General features: G+C 37.2%; 1 protein-coding gene across 1 annotated transcript in view; it reads left to right on the top strand.

Moving 5' to 3' along the window:
- Positions 1–3245: 3245 nt before the first annotated feature.
- egh (beta-1,4-mannosyltransferase egh) overlaps positions 3246–6000 on the top strand; it is a 137729-nt gene continuing 134974 nt past the window's right edge. Inside the window, exon 1 of the mRNA XM_071596354.1 lies at positions 3246–3344. The gene's annotated coding sequence lies outside the window, so the exon portion shown is untranslated. The remainder of the gene's footprint in view (positions 3345–6000) is intronic.

Raw genomic sequence — 6000 nt, 5'->3', positions numbered from 1 at the left:
GGCACAACCAGAAACCTCACACCAAAATAAACTGTTCTTCAATTCCACATACATTATATCTCCCTTCATTCCAACTTATATAACTATCTTTTTTGCCCTTTACCTCATTTGCCTAACATTCTTCCCTCTATCACAATCTTCAGCATTGTATCACCAGATAAAATGCTCTGTGTCCACCTTTCCTGCCTCCTTTGGATTGATCTCAGCAATCCCTCTCCTCCCCCACCATGTCTTCCTTGTTAGTTTTATTTTCTGTCCATTTGATATTCTCTGTCCTTCTCCACATTCACATCTCAAAAGCCTCCAATCAATGCCCATCATTTTCCCTTAAAGACCCATTTCGTTGTGTCAAACAAACACCAATCTATTGTTCAATGTTTTTCACTAATAATTTCTTAACTTCCAAGTTCATTGTTGCTTTCACCAACATGATTAAGGATATTGCTGTGAATGGATCATGTAAAACACTCAGACTTGCAAATTTGGCCACCACCACAAAATACCAAATGATCAACTGAATGTACCTCTGCCAAAAAAGCAAGAGTTTAATTTTAAGAAGATGAGTGTAATCATATGATCCCCTATTCAGGCACTCTCTTTTGTCATATATATGCCAGGTGATATCCCAGCTTTGAGAAGTTACTCTGAAGTCTCCTAAATTGAAAATCACATGGGAAATGCTGAAAAGAGAAGACTCAGAAATGAATATTATCACTGGTCTCAGTTTTGATGGATATATTTTAATTATCAGTTCGAGTTCCATCTTATTTTATGGGAACTTGACATGCTTTTTAATAAAATCTTGTATTAATATATGGGAGGGATCATAAGAGCTCTCGAAGCTGGTAACATGGTACTTCAGGTTGATGAAGAGATTGAGTTCATCATTAAGATGGTGTATACTTGCGCATTGGACCTCTGCCTCATACAATTATGGATGATGTATAAATGAATACATGAGAAATGAGTTGAGAGTCATGCAGTTTTTAAGGAAGATTTGGAAAATCTCTAGATTGAAGAAGTAGTTATCGGTATGACTTTGTTGATCTACTTCATGATTTAAAGAACTCAAAATATTTAAAAATTCCATGATAAAGCATGTATTGCTAGACCCAGGTTCCTTTGCTGTGCAACATAGATAGATAGATAGATAGTAACCCCCTCACAGTGAGAGTGTCTGATGAATACCAAAAGTTAAGAGAGGAATGTTTTCCAGCATTTCTCCGGTCTATTTTATTTCCTCCTTAAGTTTTAGCCTTTGATGTTCCTCATTGTTGAGAATGTTAGCACTGAACAAACAGGGGATGTGATGGTGAGGTGGCTTTAGGGATTGAAGTTTGCATGCAAAATTTTGCTAGCAGGTATGGATAAATACTACCAAGACATATGTACTTCCAGTCAAAGTCATAAGGACATAAGGAGAAGAATTGCTCTAGGCAAAGAGAGAATGGTGACAGGGACGTAAAATTAGGATATTAGGAAATCGCTCGTCAGAACTTTGATATGGAGCATAGATATGTACTGCACGGAAACATGGTCACTGAAGTAGGATGATAGAAGTAGATTGGAGGCTTTTTAAATGTGGGTGTGGAGACGGATGAAGAAGGTGAAATCGACCGGGAGGAAAATAAATGAGGAAGTACTAGGTATGGTGGCCGAGGAGAGGGGTTTGTTGGGAGATAGCATAAGGAGGCAAGAAAAATGGATGAAGGACATATTGATTGGCAGTGGGCTGTTGAAGACTGTGATAGAGGGGAAAATGTTAGGCAAACAAAGAAGGGGCAGGAATAGGATAGGGATTTTGTATGCGATGAAGGGAGGAAGGAAGTACACAGTGATGAAGAGGGGCTTGATATAGAATAGGATGGTGGGTTGTGTTTTGTTAACAGAAACAAAATATTTCTTTGTTAGTGGTGTCCATCCAAAACCTACCTCAAACGGTAGATTAATTAACCTAATAATAATATGTAATACCAGAATGGCTTCAAAGTTTTGTGCAGATTGAGAGTAGGGCCAGATTAAAACAGTGACTCAGAAGACTTGCTTTGAAGAGACAGTTATTGCTGGTAGTTTTCAGGAAATTATACTAATGTGATTTAATGCTACATGGACTATACGACAAAATTTTGTCTCATAGATCCCAAAATGATCGCAGATTTAATCATTGCCGAATTGGTAATTTTATATCATTAAACACGGCACTAAACGATATTTTTTATGAAAGCATGATTCTACTACTACACAATACCCCCCAGGCCGCTGCAAGGGCATGTGGTGGGGACATTAGATCACCGCCCGTGAAGTAGAATAAGACCAAATATAATACAAACACCAATTCACACCCTAGGACGCATATGTTCAAGCAAAATCCATTTTAACTAACACGCATGCTAGCAACTAGCACACAGGAGCACATGCATCTACGAATGTAACAGATGTCCAATGAGCGTTTTATATTGTCCTTGCATTATTAGAATGCCTTTAATATTTCAATTATTTCTCTGAGTTCTCAGTATTACGATCTCGATTGTCTGAGGAAAGAAGGAATATTTGTATCTATCTGTACTGGAGTCTACGACCCTCATATTTGTGGTCTGACCTATCCAAATAGTACGTGGGGGTGGGGGAATGTTTCACTATGGTTGAATTGTAACAGCAATGACATTGCAACAATTGCCACACCACATCGGATCACCAAAGATTATGTAAATATATTTCATAGAAGCAGTTGATATTTATTAAGCATACATATATATACCTTCGAAAATTAATACTCTTCATCGACGACACAAATGCATGCATAAACTTTGATTCAAAGCTTAACTAAAGACAGAAACACAAAGGAGGAGCATACACGAATATGTTTGACGTTTATAAGGGGTAAAATATAGTTTGCCTTTTTTTAAATTTTGCAACTGATAATTCCTTTAACTATAATTTAATTTTTCTCCGTATTAAAAATGAGGAGAATAAAACTAGTAAAACTTAAAATAGGAACTTTTACGCACCCGAAAACATTGTCGTCCCAATGTGGTTGTCGTACACACGTTTAAAGATTTCAGCGCTCTTTCCTGTAATATGTCTACCCCTAGAGTGTAAAGGAGAAATCAATTTGAATGGTCTTGGATATGCTTTGTGCCCGCTGCTGCCATCGTGAACCGTTTTAGGAAACGGCCAAGCCAAGCAACTTTAGTGGCTGAGTATTGGCGCGGCCGGCGCGTTACGCGAGGCCGATAGGCTGTTGGCGGAAAGAAGGTGAGAACGTCTTACCGTCGGGTGCACAGGTCCACATAGGCTGAATGAGTTAGGTTTGTGTCCATCGCACGCCGTTTCTGCTGATATCGGTGAGTCTCTAAAAAGTTAACTTTTTTGATCGTATATACGCTGTGGGAAAGGTCCCATAGAATTCCTTCTTTTGGAAGGAATATCTGCCGGCAAACCGGCTCGCTGTCAATTCCTTTGTCTGGATATCCGAGTGCTCTTTGCCATATCATTTTGTCTTCATAACAAACACAACTCATTTGGTGTATATCCGAGAGTTTCCAGCAGCCAGATGCTGTGAATTGCCATTAATTGTATATATAAAAGCCTTTAATGTGGGAAGGTGGTGTTCATGTTATTGTGTTATATATTTTAAGCAAACGTAAACAGTTAAAATGAGAAATACGTCGAGCGTGGGTGTAGTGTACTACCGTATATTTACGTACCTTTCCTAAATATTTTGTTTTGTTAATTTTGAAAATTTCATTTGCTTTAGTCGATATGTGCAGTTAATAATTGCCGCGGAATTGCAATTATTGTTTCATTAGTATTAATACTCGGACAAGGTTTCTTCTGATTATTTTGGTTAAAAAGGATTGTTCGTTTAGTACAGTAGTTCGTTAGTAGTACAGTAAAGGTAGTTCGTTTGTTCGCTTCAGTCGCTAAAAATTGTTACTCGTACTATTGTAATGGTCTAGTGTTTGCTTCTCCGTTACGTGGAAATATATTATTTTGCTGAAATTTTGTCGAGTGCATTTTCGTAGGCTATTGAAAATATTCGATAAGGAATAGATACGTAATTACTTACTGGCATCATTATTTCATTGGGTATTTTTGGAAACGTTGGTAACTAAAAGATAAAACGATACAACTGTAGGTATGCATTGCAAGCACTCTAGTTCTAGTTTATTGTGAATGAAAGTGCAAGAATATCTATTACATCCCCACTTACAGGTGAATCCCGCGCGATTACACCAACTTAACCGAGTAATTTTTAAAACTATTTCTTTACTAGCTATTTAAAAAATAGATTAATGATCGTGGAACCCCTGATCAACACTTAGGGCGTAACATGTAATTATTGTGGCCCGAAAATATTTCCCTTATGGCTGTTTGAAATGTTAATATTGGCCTTTTGAATGTGCATAATATTTATTTGCTTTAGCCATTTCTTCTCAATTTATGTTGAAGCCATTTACGGTTTTTGTAGCCTTTTCGCCGATCCACCCCAATTTATGTTTATGCAGTTTATATTTTCATTGGTGTTTACTCCCTTTCGGAATGTTTTCCTGTTACACTAAGCACTTTACCTCGGCGTACTTGCTTTCTATTTAAAGCATTGATAGTAATATTATTGTTGTTAGCTACACAAATGTTCACCTACATATCACCACGCGATATCAATATCAGAGGTAGGATTCGAACCGAAGAATTTTGAGGTCTACTGGCGCTTTCCGTACCGTTCTAATTGCCACTTCATCTAGGCACCACTAAACTACAGTTTACAGAAGGACTTTGGCCTTGCATAAAAAAACAAGTTTCTCAGATAGCGTGAAACGTTGCTGAATAATTGAGAATATTCGCTGCTTTAACATTACATGGAGCAGTTTTTTTATTATTTGTCAGTATGCTAAGCGAGTCTTAGCTTCATAGAGTCATAATCCAGGAGCACTATGAATTGCTTGGTAGTTGTATGTAATGTATGTGTGCACAAAAGCAAATGGGCGGGGCAGGGAAGCGGGCGACTTAAATTGCGTCGAGCGTTCGATAGGCCAGCTACTGTCATTGTATTCGCGTATGGTTGGGGTGTTGTTGACAAAGGGTTAGGCCCATTTTTGCATACAATGCCGGGAAAGATTATTTGGTTGCGGTTGGAATATGAAAAACATGCCTAATCAAATTTGATGTATCCGGCACAATATTTCCTATCGTGCATAAGCAGTACGCAAAATGCTCCATTCCAATTTTATTTTTATTTACGCGGTTAGTACCAGCTTATTATTTTCGTCGACCAGACATTATGCAATACTTGATCTTACGTGTTAATTAAGTTAGCGTATAATATATTCTTGATGGTTATTCTCGAATCAAATGTTTAGGCATTATTAATTTTTTCGTGGAATTTATTTGATTTTCATAAAATAAAACATCATCAAATTTTCATGTAGTATTAATGGGAAATCATCTCGTATTTCACTGCATCAGGGTTTTCGGAACTCCATTCAGCCTAGATTCTTACCTATTCAGTTTGCAGGTGTTAAGCGAGTTGAATTCTTTTGGAAGGGACTACTTAGCAAAATAAAACCCTGAATCGGCCATGTGAAACCTAAGTAATTGAAAATGTATATTGTCATTAGTAATATTAAAGTTAAATAAAATTTACGAGGAATTAAAAATTGATTGCGAATTAGAGGAAATAAATCTTGGTAGAGAATTTCTAATTGCCGGGCTCGAACATTGTCTTGTTATTGTTGCTATTATTATTATGACCTTGTGAAACATTTTTATTGCTTTCTCTTTTGGGATTGTACCTTGAACTCCCATCTAATCTAAATCTTTAATCCTGAGGAAGTAAAATTTCTGCTGACGCCCACACGGGCGCCCATGGCCGGAATTATTTCTTATACATTGATGTGAATGTATAATTGCATGTGTTAGTGCCATTAAGAAGTAGGCTTATACACATGTGCGTTTAGTTGTGTGGTAAGATTAACCTCAATAATGTTAAATATTTCGCAA

The sequence above is a fragment of the Hetaerina americana genome, unplaced genomic scaffold, assembly GCF_022747635.1.
Source record: "Hetaerina americana unplaced genomic scaffold, ioHetAmer1.1.p SCAF_8, whole genome shotgun sequence".
NCBI classification, from domain to species: domain Eukaryota; kingdom Metazoa; phylum Arthropoda; class Insecta; order Odonata; family Calopterygidae; genus Hetaerina; species Hetaerina americana.
This window is presented reverse-complemented; position numbering and strand designations above follow the sequence as displayed.